Below are 15,249 nucleotides of genomic sequence, written 5' to 3' on the forward strand. Positions count from 1 at the left end.
CCCGTTAGTCGCCTCTTTGACTTGCCAGGCGTAACACCTGATCCCATTAGTCGCCTCTTTGACTTGCCAGGCGTAACACCTGATCCCGTTAGTCGCCTCTTTGACTTGCCAGGCTTAACACCTGATCCCGTTAGTCGCCTCTTTGACTTGCAAGGCGTAACACCTGATCCCGTTAGTCGCCTCTTTGACTTGCCAGGCGTAACACCTGATCCCGTTAGTCGCCTCTTTGACTTGCCAGGCGTAACACCTGATCCCGTTAGTCGCCTCTTTGACTTGCCAGGCGTAACACCTGATCCCGTTAGTCGCCTCTTTGACTTGCCAGGCGTAACACCTGATCCCGTTAGTCGCCTCTTTGACTTGCCAGGCTTAACACCTGATCCCGTTAGTCGCCTCTTTGACTTGCCAGGCTTAACACCTGATCCCGTTAGTCGCCTCTTTGACTTGCCAGGCGTAACACCTGATCCCGTTAGTCGCCTCTTTGACTTGCCAGGCGTAACACCTGATCCCGTTAGTCGCCTCTTTGACTTGCCAGGCGTAACACCTGATCCCGTTAGTCGCCTCTTTGACTTGCCAGGCGTAACACCTGATCCCGTTAGTCGCCTCTTTGACTTGCCAGGCGTAACACCTGATCCCATTAGTCGCCTCTTTGACTTGCCAGGCGTAACACCTGATCCCGTTAGTCGCCTCTTTGACTTGCCAGGCTTAACACCTGATCCCGTTAGTCGCCTCTTTGACTTGCCAGGCTTAACACCTGATCCCGTAAGTCGCCTCTTTGACTTGCCAGGCTTAACACCTGATCCCGTTAGTCGCCTCTTTGACTTGCCAGGCGTAACACCTGATCCCGTTAGTCGCCTCTTTGACTTGCCAGGCTTAACACCTGATCCCGTTAGTCGCCTCTTTGACTTGCCAGGCGTAACACCTGATCCCGTTAGTCGCCTCTTACGACAAGGCTGGTTTGCTGAAGACCAATCTAAGTCAGGCTCGACAAAGTATGTCGGGAAAGATTAAGACGAATTAAATATTTCACTTAGTCTGAATAAAAAACTGTGTCTATATAATGATAAATTACAGACGCGTGTTGTTACATTTATGTAGATATATCTCCATCTTATCTAAGGGACATGTCTGTGATTTAAAAAAAATACGATTTGTCGTTTAACGCCGCAGTCAGCAATACGGCGGTCCGTAAATAATCGAGTCGGGACCAGACAGTCCATTGATCCAAAGCATGATCATCGATCTACGCAATTGGGATACGATGACATGTGTCAACCAAGTCAGCGAGCCTGATCACCCGATCCCGTTGGTTGGTTCTTACGACAAGCATGGGTTACTGAAGACCAATTTTAACCCGGATCTCCACGGGTTGAGGAATCCATGCATGTGAGGGTGAAATCATGTCATGTCGGTAGTGGCATGTCATGTGGTGGGTGAAATGTCATGTCGGCAGCAACATGTCTTGTGGTGAACTCTGTATTATTCAACAGAGCTTTCTCTCTTTCTCTGTTAATCTGGGAATGTCAACGTTTTCCTCAAGGTTTATGTATTCCAGTTACTTAAATCGTGGTTACGTCTAAACGCTATGTCTTTCTTTGTGTAAGCTGACATATATAATCACTCACGAGCCCATATTTGTAACAGATGTCATTAATCACCTTGGTTCATAAACGTAAGGACATAAGTTGGGTTTCTCGTCGCTATCATTCATATATTACTTTGGCCAACACAACTGATATCTCATCACCCAGTCCTACGACGCTGTGGATATTCCGCTCAGAACAGATTCCACGAAGAGCAGGTCATTACAGTATGTGACGTGCGTACTCGGCCTCGTTTGTTGCTCTTGATATCAACCATTAGCGTGGTTGAGACTCAACCGAGATTTTTGATTGTAGCAAACTGGAATTGATGTGGTATTAATGTGTTCACGGTATGTGAACCATTATTATCCTAGAACCACTGGCACGGTATGTAAACCACGGTATGTGGACCATTATTATCCCAGAATGACAATCACGGTATGTGAACCATTATTATCCTAGAACCACTGGCACGGTATGTAAACCACGGTATGTGGACCATTATTATCCTAGAATTACAAGCACGGTATGTGAACCACGGTATATGAACCACTATTGTCCTAGAACCATATCACGGTATGTGAACCACGGTATGTGAACCATTATTATCCTAGAATTACAAGCACGGTATGTGAACCACTATTGTCCTAGAACCACAGGCACGGTATCTGAACCACGGTATGTGAACCATTATTGTCCTAGAATTACAAGCACGGTATGTGAACCACGATATGTGAACCACTATTGTCCTAGAACCACAGGCACGGTATCTGAAACACGGTATGTGAACCATTATTATCCTAGAATTACAAGCACGGTATGTGAACCACTATTGCCCTAGAACCACAGGCACGGTATGTGAACCACGGTATGTGAACCATTATTATCCCAGAATCACAATCACTGTATGTGAACTATTATTATCCTAGAACCACTGGCACGGTATGTAAACCACGGTATGTGGACCATTATTATCCTAGAATCACAAGGTATGTGAACCATTATTATCCTAGAACCACAGGCACTGTATGTGAACCACGGTATGTGAACCATTATTATCCTAGAAGTACAATCACGGTATGTGAACCACGGTATGTGAACCATTATTATCTTAAAATCACAAGGACGGTATGCGAACCACGGTATGTGGACCATTATTATCCTAGAATTACAAGCACGGTATGTGAACGACGGCATGTGAACCATTGTTATCTAAACATCACAACACCGGTATGTGAACCATTGTTAAACTATCTTTTATAACCATATCAACATGTTGTCACGGTAGGAGGCTGCATGGAAAATAGCAATCACATATTATATTGAATTGGTGACATTTTTTACGAATTTCAGCAGTCATATTAAAATGGGGGAAACGCACAGAGTTTTTTAAATATTTATGACAGTACATGTTATTGAAAACTGGAAATGTTACAGACTAACTGACCACATTCCATAATCTTAAACCTTGCTAAGGGTCACATTGATAACGAACGTCCGAGACCAGTATCTTGTATTGTGTCGGCAGATAGAGATCTACTAATGTATATCGCTGTGAACTTCACCAATCAACATCGTTGGCATCAATATGTTTATCAAACGTATTATGTAATCCTGTCAAGAAACCTCAGTTTGCAGTTGGCACCCTATCGTCAGTCGAGGTAAGCAACAGGATCTCGATAAAGAAACTGAAGTTCACAACAACTTTATCGTCAGTTTCATCAGTAAATGCGTTTATATTTGATAACTAGAATAGGTATAAAAGGGACGACACACAGTCACAAATCACCCTGTGACTGCTGTGTAATGAAGTGTTCGTTTATTTTCTCAGGTGTTTTGTGTGGGTTGGTATTGTCAACCCTTGCCGATCGACCTGATTCCCCGACACTCGCGTTTAAATAATTAGTATTCATTCATTCATTCATTCATTCATTCATTCATCCACCCTCCCACCCACTCACTCACTCACTCGATCACTCGATCACTCACTCACTCACTCACTCACTCACTCACTCACTCACTCACTCACTCATTCATTCATTCATCCACCCACCATCAATTCACTCATTCATTCATCCACCCATCCATCCATTCATTCATTGTTTGAGAGTCGTATTAGTTAGTTAGCTGTTACCCTCGTACCTACTGCAAATTAAACATTAATGCCTCTCCAATGTCCGTAGGATGTTTCTGAACTTTATTCTCATCCCGGTAACTCGTCTCTAACGTCAATTTGCCAATGTTGTTGTTGACAGTCTCCATGCTTCTGTTTATTTACATGAAGCCACATGACAAACTGGATCTATGATGTTCTCAACACGCACCTGTAGATTGACTGGGAATTACCCTGCTAATACAACGTTATTGCTGAGCATGACAGTGTTTGATGTTGAAGACAAGCCGGCATTGTATGACACGACGGATTCTGTGACTGGTCAGTTTCATGATTTCACGACGGTCGACGCCAGCTTGTGAGGACAAATTGACCGTTGTGGCCTTGACACGGTGTTTTATGTATGTTTTGCTTAATTGTGCGTGTTCTGACATGGATTTCATTATGTTTGATGAGCGTCGTGCCCAACTGTCTGTGCTTGGACTGCAGCGATGTCGGGACATTTGTTTGTGAGTTTTCATGGCCTTTAAAGCGAGCAGGGTTTTATGGACTTTCAAACCCTTCTACCTAATCATAATGTTGGTGGTTGACCGAAATGGCGGTGGGTATCGATCACGAAAAGGAATGTAAACAACGTCTTGTCATGAAAATGTTTTGTTTTGTTGTCTCTACTGTTTTAATTAGGACTCCAAGCCGAAAGGCTGGAAGCCCTACTGTAATCGTATTAGCATAAAGCTGCCGATTTATGTACCAAAGACAACTCAATAACCAGAAACCTGTTTCAGTTCAGATATAATTCATATTATGTGTAGACTGTTGATAACCAGATACCACTACAATCAAAAGACTATAGCCACAATGACTATGGGAAGATAATTCAAAATTAATTGATTTAATATAATTTTAGCAGCAATTTCCCCCGAAACCACAATTCCAACGACGTACATGTATATAGATGTCAATGAACCAAGGCTTCATATTATCGCGGGGCGGCGTGGGTAGCCTAACGATTAACGCGTCCGCTCGTCACGCTGAAGACTCTGGTTCGATTCCTCACATGGGTACAATGTGTGATGCCCATTTCGGGTGTCCCCCAACGTGATATTGCTGGAATATTGCTCAGTTGCTGAAAGCTGCGTGAATTCATACTCACTCACTCACTCATATTTTCGCACACTTTTCTCTATGTACCATACCACAAGTTGAGATATGTCGCTTACTGACCCCATATCGAATCCTTTGTTTTGGGGACCAAAGTTTTCATAAGCTTTCTCGCATAGCTTTTTCATGATTCGTTTGCTTGGGGAATTCTCATGTAAAGACATAGCAGAATTTACATTATATATTGACAGTTTTTCTCTAACAATTTTATATAAGTTGATTGTTTGCGGCCATACTGGTATTTATTTCTGAGTAAAGTTTCTAATAAACAATTATTTTTATATATTTTGCAAAGAAATGAGTTTAAGATATGGGCAATATAAAACAACATCGTTTGTTGAATATTTATTTCATCTTAGATGCATGTCAGAGTTTTCTTTAATTAGCAGCTATATTAGATTTCTAATTAATTCTTGTATTATTATGTTTTCAAAGAGCAAAATTAGCTGTTCGTCCCCAGGAGTTTTATATACGTTCTCATTTCTATTTGTATGTGTTGAATCTCATCATGGAACCCGTCAGGTTACCGCTTAGGGTGTAAAAAACACTTAACATCAAACGTTCCCTGTTTCTTCCATTAAACGTCAAAGGAGTCTGTTAATTTCGCGCAAGCATCGTATGCGGGATATAAGTTTTAGCATGGGGTATGGGCATGTTTGTATATTTCCCGAGTTGAGTTAAAGTAGTATATCCAATTCTTATTTATTCTGTCAATATAAATGAAATAACAGCAGCTTATAATCATGAGCACCGAGCCATGGTCAGTGGGCCACGGAAGCTTAACATTGTGAGAGAGGTGCTGGATACTGCAGGCTGACCATCCATACCTAGCCTTGCTCAAAGGCTGTACTGAATGCTGTATAGTCTGTCGTACAGACCCTGAAGCAAATATATCCAAGAAAGCCCACGCAAGTCTAGAAAATGTGGCAAGTCTAGATTTCCTCAGCTTCAGGGTCTCTGAAAATTAAGAAAGTCTCAGGGCTCCTTTTCATCATATGATATATTTTTTTAACTATGAACGTTTTTCATTAAAATATGTTCATTTCAGAGACTAGTTGTTAGTCTAAATACTGTACTGAGTCCATGGATCTATAGTAATTTTATCCTTCGAAGTCTAGATAAGAGGACAGTACAGTCTGTTATTTATTATTGTTTAGAAATTATCATTTAAACTATTAAATTTTACTTTAGAGACTTGTGAAAGTCTAATAATACCCTCCCCTTCCTTTCAACCCTGCCAGTGAAATAGTTTGCACGAGAAACAGAATACTGGCTTTATTTAAAGGCCTGTAAACAGCCTGTAGCTGACCCTGAACACAGACGTTGACATATGGTGTATGTTCCTTGTTCCTTGCTGACCCGAAATAACCTCTGCCCAGACATTGCCTCTGCATTACATTAAGAGCGAGGTTAGTGTAAACTGTTCATGGCCTGATCGTTGAAATGTCTATGTCAGCGCGATCAGAACGACCAGTCACTCTGCACCTAGTTCCGCATCTTCGACTTCAAGGCAAACATAAACAGTAACGGTGAGATAAACTTGACGAGACCGACTTGGCAGTCGTAATCATTTATCTCACATTTCAAACGACGAACTGAGACAGGCAAATGCGTTCCTGAAATAAACATATTTTATAGGGAAAAAAGATTTATAAATCATGCTGATAAACTACAGTAAAAGGGGAGCGCAGAGACTTTCTTCACTTTCAGTGATCTAGACTTGCCGAATATTCTAGACTTGATTTCCGGTGGCCATCTTGGATTTTTCGGAAATGGGCCCCAAAAATCGGGCACACCCCAAAAATATGTTTTATCATGATGTTCCTGGCACTGCTATAATCCAGCGGGGTAAAGTCATATAGTGTTAAATTTGGAAATCCTTGATTTTTGGCGGCCATCTTGGATTTTTCGGAAAATGGTCCCAAAATATCGGGCACCCCCCAAAATATGTTTTATCCTGAAATTCCCCCAGCACTTTGCAAAGTTTCATGCTTTATTCCGCCAAGTATTTATTTTCACCCTCAGCCACTGCACTATATGGACTTCATTGGGTAGATTTGTTTCAGTGTCTCTATGACAGCGTTCCTGTTTTGGTATGCTGTTTTGATAGATGTGTTTGTGTGTGTTTGTGTTATTTGCAGTTCGGAAATTTTCGAGTCACGTGTTGTATGCCACACCTCCCCAAATTCTTTAAGAAACTGTAAAACACGTAGAATGGGTGAAAGTTAAGTTGATCCTTCTTCCAAACAATAACAGTGACTTGTGGACATGTGAACCTGGTTCGTGAAACACAATAGGTAACCGAAAAACGTATTTTCCCCAAGGAAACAACTGTTTCTCTCAGCTAATTTGACTTGCGAATGATGATAAAATGCTCTGAAATGCAAGGAAATTTCAAAACTTTACTGTGGGCTATTCCCGGACCCCCTTTCATGCACACGCAAGATTTCAAGGGCAATGCGTTTTAGGAAGGTAAAGCTTTTTTCCAACCGCGAACACTGAATCTTGTCTTGTGTCGGCAGATAGCAACACGCTAAATTAATCTAATTCACTGTGAACTTCACCCATCAACACCGATGTCTTCAATACGTTTATCAAAATTATCCTATAATCCCGTCAAGATAGGTGAGGTGAGGTGAAATTGGGTTTAACGTCGTGCTTGAGAATATTTCGCTCATAGACTTTCAGACTTAAGCTGGTTTTATAGTGCTAGCCCACTGAGATACCATGCCGCAGTGAAGCATGAATACCCTACTCAGACACATTATTCTGACTCCGAGCCGACCAGTCCTTGTTGTACCCATTAATGCCGAGCGCCAGGCAGGGACCAACAAGTACCATATTTTAACGTCTTTTGGTATGACGCGGCCGGGGATCGAACCCGCGACCTTACGCTCTCCGGGCGGATGCTTTAACCACTACACCACGGAGGCGGTCCCGTGAAGATAGAGTAACTTAAGTGCGTATTAGGCACCGTGTTGTCAGTCAAATTTGGCAGTATGATTTAGATAAAGCAACTGAAGTTCACAACAACAACTTTATCGCCAGTTTTATCAGTAAATGCGTTTATCTATGATAACTGGAATATCTATAAAATAGGGACGACACAGTCACAAATCATCCTGTGACTGGTGTGTAATAAACTCCTCGTTTATTTTCTCAGGTAAGAAACTTTACTTTCTTCTACTTTGACTAAATCGTTACCATTGCCATTCTGTGTTAACGTTAATCTATTGTAAATACCTAAACCATATGTTACCACCCTAGGCACTTCCTTCAGGTTGATGTGGAACGAGGCATCCTGTATTATATGTCTTCTACATTCTGTATTACTGTTTAGAATTGTTTATTTAATACTGATTAACACTACGATGTTTTGTGACTTATTATCGAATGTAGATTGTATGAACGCCCCTGGGGTGATGTGTAGGGTATTGAACAATTGCATTATGTTGTATACTTTTGAATTTGTATCGTGATTAATGTAGTATGTGTAACGAATCTACATGTGATGAGGAATCCATGCATGTGAGGGTGAAATCATGTCATGTCGGTAGTGGCATGTCATGTGGTGGGTGAAATGTCATGTCGGCAGCAACATGTCTTGTGGTGAACTCTGTATTATTCAACAGAGCTTTCTCTCTTTCTCTGTTAATCTGGGAATGTCATTGTTTTCCTCAAGGTTTATGTATTCCAGTTACTTAAATCGTGGTTACGTCTAAACGCTATGTCTTTCTTTGTGTAGCTGACATATATAATCACTCACGAGCCCATATTTGTAACAGATGTCATTAATCACCTTGGCTCATAAACGTAAGGACATAAGTTGGGTTTCTCGTCGCTATCATTCATATATTACTTTGGCGAACACAACTGATATCTCATCACCCAGTCCTACGACGCTGTGGATATTCCGCTCAGAACAGATTCCACGAAGAGCAGGTAATTACAGTATGTGACGTGCGTACTCGGACTCGTTTCTTGCTCTTGATATCAACCATTAGCGTGGTTGAGACTCAACCGAGATTTTTGATTGTAGCAAACTGGAATTGATGTGGTATTAATGTGTTCACGGTGTGTGAACCATTATTATCCTAGAACCACTGGCACGGTATGTAAACCACGGTATGTGAACCCTTATTATCCTAGAATTACAAGCACGGTATGTGAACCACTATTGTCCTAGAACCACAGGCACGGTATGTGAACCACGGTATGTGAACCATTATTATCCCAGAATCACAATCACTGTTTGTGAACCATTATTATCCTAGAACCACTGGCACGGTATGTAAACCACGGTATGTGGACCATTATTATCCTAGAATCACAAGGTATGTGAACCATTATTATCCCAGAATCACAATCACTGTATGTGAACCATTATTATCCTAGAACCACAGGCACTGTATGTGAACCACGGTATGTGAACCATTATTATCCTAGAAGTACAATCACGGTATGTGAACCACGGTATGTGAACCATTATTATCTTAAAATCACAAGGACGGTATGTGAACCACGGTATGTGGACCATTATTATCCTAGAATTACAAGCACGGTATGTGAACCTGTGTTATATAAACATAACAATCACGGTATGTGAACCACGGTATGTGAACCATTATTATCTTAAAATCACAAGGACGGTATGCGAACCACGGTATGTGGACCATTATTATCCTAGAATTACAAGCACGGTATGTGAACCACGGCATGTGAACCATTATTATCTAAACATCACAACCCCGGTATGTGAACCATTGTTAAACTATCTTTTATAACCATATCAACATGTTGTCACGGTAGGAGGCTGCGTGGAAAATAGCAATCACATCTTATATTGAATTGGTGACATTTTTTACAAACTTCAGCAGTCACGTTAAAATAGGGGAAACGCACAGAGTTTTTTAAATATTTATGTCAGTACATGTTATTGAAAACTGGAAATGTTACAGACTAACTGACCACATTCCATAATCTTAAACCTTGCCAAGGGTCACATTGATAACGAACGTCCGAGACCAGTATCTTGTATTGTGTCGGCAGATACAGATATACTAATCTATATCGCTGTGAACTTCACCAATCAACATTGTTGGCATCAATATGTTTATCAAACGTATTATGTAATCCTGTCAAGATAGAGAAACCTTAGTTTGCAGTTGGCACCCTATCGTCAGTCGAGGTAAGCAACAGGATCTCGATAAAGAAACTGAAGTTCACAACAACTTTATCGTCAGTTTTATCAGTAAATGCGTTTATCTTTGATAACTGGAAAAGGTATAAAAGGGACGACACACAGTCACAAATCATCCTGTGACTGCTGTGTAATAAAGTGTTCGTTTATTTTCTCAGGTGTTTTGTGTGGGTTGGTATTGTCAACCCTTGCCAATCGACCTGATTCCCCGACACTCGCGTTTTAATAATTAGTATTCATTCATTCATTCATTCATTCATCCATTCATCCACCCTCCCACCCACTCACTCACTCACTCGATCACTCACTCACTCACTCACTCACTCACTCACTCACTCACTCACTCACTCACTCACTCACTCACTCACTCACTCACTCATTCATTCATTCATTCATTCATTCATTCATTCATTCATCCACCCACCCACCCACCCACCCACCATCAATTCACTCATTGATTCATCCACCCATCCATTTATTCATTCATTGTTTGAGAGTCGTATTAGTTAGTTAGCTATGACCCTCGTACCTAATGCAAATTAAACATAAGTGCCTCTCCAATGCCCGTAGGATGTTTCTGAACTTTATCCTCATCCCGGTAACTCGTCTCTAACGTCAATTTGCCAATGTTGTTGTTGACAGTCTCCATGCTTCTGTTTATTTACATGAAGCCACATGACAAACTGGATCTATGATGTTCTCAACACGCACCTGTAGATTGACTGGGAATTACCCTGCTAATACAACGTTATTGCTGAGCATGACAGTGTTTGATGTTGAAGACAAGCCGGCATTGTATGACACGACAGATTCTGTGACTGGTCAGTTTCATGATTTCACGACGGTCGACGCCAGCTTGTGAGGACAAATTGACCGTTGTGGCCTTGACACGGTGTTTTATGTATGTTTTGCTTAATTGTGCGTGTTCTGACATGGATTTCATCATGTTTGATGAGCGTCGTGCCCAACTGTCTGTGCTTGGACTGCAGCGATGTCGGGACATTTGTTTGTGAGTTTTCATGGCCTTTTAAAGCGAGCAGGGTTTTTATGGACTTTCAAATCCCCTTCTACCTAATCATAATGTTGGTGGTTGACCGAAATGGCGGTGGGTATCGATCACGAAAAGGAATGTAAACAACGTCTTGTCATGAAAAATGTTTTGTTTTTGTTGTCTCTACTGTTTTAATTAGGACTCCAAGCCGAAAGGCTGGAAGCCCTACTGTAATCGTATTAGCATAAAGCTGCCGATTTATGTACCAAAGACAACTCAATAACCAGAAACCTGTTTCAGTTCAGATATAATTCATATTATGTGTAGACTGTTGATAACCAGATACCACTACAATCAAAAGACTATAGCCACAATGACTATGGGAAGATAATTCAAAATTAATTGATTTAATATAATTTTAGCAGCAATTTCCCCCGAAACCACAATTCCAACGACGTACATGTATATAGATGTCAATGAACCAAGGCTTCATATTATCGCGGGGCGGCGTGGGTAGCCTAACGATTAACGCGTCCGCTCGTCACGCTGAAGACTCTGGTTCGATTCCTCACATGGGTACAATGTGTGATGCCCATTTCGGGTGTCCCCCAACGTGATATTGCTGGAATATTGCTCAGTTGCTGAAAGCTGCGTGAATTCATACTCACTCACTCACTCATATTTTCGCACACTTTTCTCTATGTACCATACCACAAGTTGAGATATGTCGCTTACTGACCCCATATCGAATCCTTTGTTTTGGGGACCAAAGTTTTCATAAGCTTTCTCGCATAGCTTTTTCATGATTCGTTTGTTTGGGAATTCTCATGTAAAGACATAGCAGAATTTACATTATATATTGACAGTTTTTTCTCTAACAATTTTATATAAGTTGATTGTTTGCGGCCATACTGGTATTTATTTCTGAGTAAAGTTTCTAATAAACAATTATTTTTATATATTTTGCAAAGAAATGAGTTTAAGATATGGGCAATATAAAACAACATCGTTTGTTGAATATTTATTTCATCTTAGATGCATGTCAGAGTTTTCTTTAATTAGCAGCTATATTAGATTTCTAATTAATTCTTGTATTATTATGTTTTCAAAGAGCAAAATTAGCTGTTCGTCCCCAGGAGTTTTATATACGTTCTCATTTCTATTTGTATGTGTTGAATCTCATCATGGAACCCGTCAGGTTACCGCTTAGGGTGTAAAAAACACTTAACATCAAACGTTCCCTGTTTCTTCCATTAAACGTCAAAGGAGTCTGTTAATTTCGCGCAAGCATCGTATGCGGGATATAAGTTTTAGCATGGGGTATGGGCATGCTTGTATATTTCCCGAGTTGAGTTAAAGTAGTATATCCAATTCTTATTTATTCTGTCAATATAAATGAAATAACAGCAGCTTATAATCATGAGCACCGAGCCATGGTCAGTGGGCCACGGAAGCTTAACATTGTGAAAGAGGTGCTGGATACTGTAGGATGACCATCCATACCTAGCCTTGCTCAAAGGCTGTACTGAATGCTGTATAGTCTGTCGTACAGACCCTGGAGCAAATATATCCAAGAAAGCCCATGCAAGTCTAGAAAATGTGGCAAGTCTAGATTTCCTCAGCTTCAGGGTCTCTGAAAATTAAGAAAGTCTCAGGGCTCCTTTTCATCATATATATATATTTTTTTTAACTATGAACGTTTTTCATTAAAAATATGTTCATTTCAGAGACTAGTTGTTTGTCTAAATACTGTACTGAGTCCATGGATCTATAGTAACTTTATCCTTCGAAGTCTAGATAAGAGGACAGTACAGTCTGTTATTTATTATTGTTTAGAAATTATCATTTAAACTATTAAATTTTACTTTAGAGACTTGTGAAAGTCTAATAATACCATCCCTTCCTTTCAACCCTGCCAGTGAAATAGTTTGCACGAGAAACAGAATACTGGCTTTATTTAAGGGCCTGTAAACAGCCTGTAGCTGACCCTGAACACAGACGTTGACATATGGTGTATGTTCCTTGTTCCTTGCTGACCCGAACTAACCTCTGCCCAGACATTGCCTCTGCATTACATTAAGAGCTTAAATGACGAGGTTAGTGTAAACTGTTCATGGCCTGATCGTTGAAATGTCTATGTCAGCGCGATCAGAACGACCAGTCACTCTGCACCTAGTTCCGCATCTTCGACTTCAAGGCAAACATAAACAGTAACGGGGAGATAAACTTGACGAGACCGACTTGGCAGTCGTAATCATTTATCTCACATTTCAAACGACGAACTTAGACAGGCATATGCGTTCCTGAAATAAACATATTTTATAGGGAAAAAAGATTTATAAATCATGCTGATAAACTACAGTAAAAGGGAGCGCAGAGACTTTCTTCACTTTCAGTGATCTAGACTTGCCGAATATTCTAGACTTGATTTCCGGTGGCCATCTTGGATTTTTCGGAAATGGGCCCCCAAAATCGGGCACACCCCAAAAATATGTTTATCATGATGTTCCTGGCACTTCTATAATTTAGCGTGGTAAAGTCATATAGCGTTAAATTTGGAAATCCTTGATTTTTGGCGGCCATCTTGGATTTTTCGGAAAATGGTCCCCAAAAATCGTGCACCCCTAAAAATATGTTTTATCATGACATTCCCCCAGCACTTTGCAAAGTTTCATGCTTTAGTCCGCCAAGTATCTATTTTCACCCTTAGCCACTGCACTATATGAACTTCATTGGGTATATTTGTTTCAGTGTCTCTATGGCAGCGTTCCTGTTTTGGTATGCTGTTTTGATAGATATGTTTGTGTGTGTTTGTGTTTGTGTTATTTGCAGTTCGGAGATTTTCTAGTCACGTGTTGTATGCCACACCTCCCCAAATTCTTTGTGAAACTGTAAAACACGTAGAATGGGTGAAAGTTTAGTTGATCCTTCTTCAAAATAATAACAGTGACTTGTGGACATGTGAACCTGGTTCGTGAAACACAACAGGTAACCGAAAAACGTATTTTCCCCAAGGAAACAACTGTTTCTCTCAGCTTATTTGACTTGCGAATGATGATAAAATGCTCTGAAATGCAAGGAAATTTCAAAACTTTACTGTGGGCTATTCCCGGACCCCCTTTCATGCACACGCAAGATTTCAAGGGCAATGCGTTTTAGGAAGGTAAAGCTTTTTTCCAACCGCGAACACTGAATCTTGTCTTGTGTCGGCAGATAGCAACAAGCTAAATTAATCTAATTCACTGTGAACTTCACCCATCAACACCGATGTCTTCAATACGTTTATCAAAATTATCCTATAATCCCGTCAAGATAGGTGAGGTGAGGTGAAATTGGGTTTAACGTCGTGCTTGAGAATATTTCGCTCATAGACTTTCAGACTTAAGCTGGTTTTATAGTGCTAGCCCACTGAGATACCATGCCGCAGTGAAGCATGAATACCCCACTCAGACACATTATACTGACTCCGACCAGTCCTTGTTGTACCCATTAATGCCGAGCGCCAGGCAGGGACCAACAAGTACCATATTTTAACGTCTTTTGGTATGACGCGGCCGGGGATCGAACCCGCGACCTTACGCTCTCCGGGCGGATGCTTTAACCACTACACTACGGAGGCGGTCCCGTCAAGATAGAGTAACTTCAGTGCGTATTAGGCACCGTGTTGTCAGTCAAATTTGGCAGTATGATTTAGATAAAGCAACTGAAGTTCACAACAACAACTTTATCGCCAGTTTTATCAGTAAATGCGTTTATCTATGATAACTGGAATATCTATAAAATAGGGACGACACAGTCACAAATCATCCTGTGACTGGTGTGTAATAAACTCCTCGTTTATTTTCTCAGGTAAGAAACTTTACTTTCTTCTACTTTGACAAATCGTTACCATTGCTACTCTGTGTTAACGTTAATCTATTGTAAATACCTAAACTATATGTTACCACCTAGGCACTTCCTTCAGGTTGATGTTGAACGAGGCATCCTTTATTATGTCTCCTACATTCTGTATTACTGTTTAGGATTGTTTATTTAATACTGATTAACACTACGATGTTTTGTGACTTATTATCGAATGTAGATTGTATGAACGCCCACTGGGGTGATGTGTAGAGTATTGAACAATTGCATTATGTTGTATACTTTTGAATTTGTAGCGTGATTAATGTAGTATGTGTAACGAATCTACATGTGGTGTATATGT

The sequence above is a fragment of the Haliotis rubra genome, unplaced genomic scaffold (genome assembly GCF_003918875.1).
Source record: "Haliotis rubra isolate DU_JTF1 unplaced genomic scaffold, ASM391887v1 Scf11, whole genome shotgun sequence".
Classification (NCBI taxonomy): domain Eukaryota; kingdom Metazoa; phylum Mollusca; class Gastropoda; order Lepetellida; family Haliotidae; genus Haliotis; species Haliotis rubra.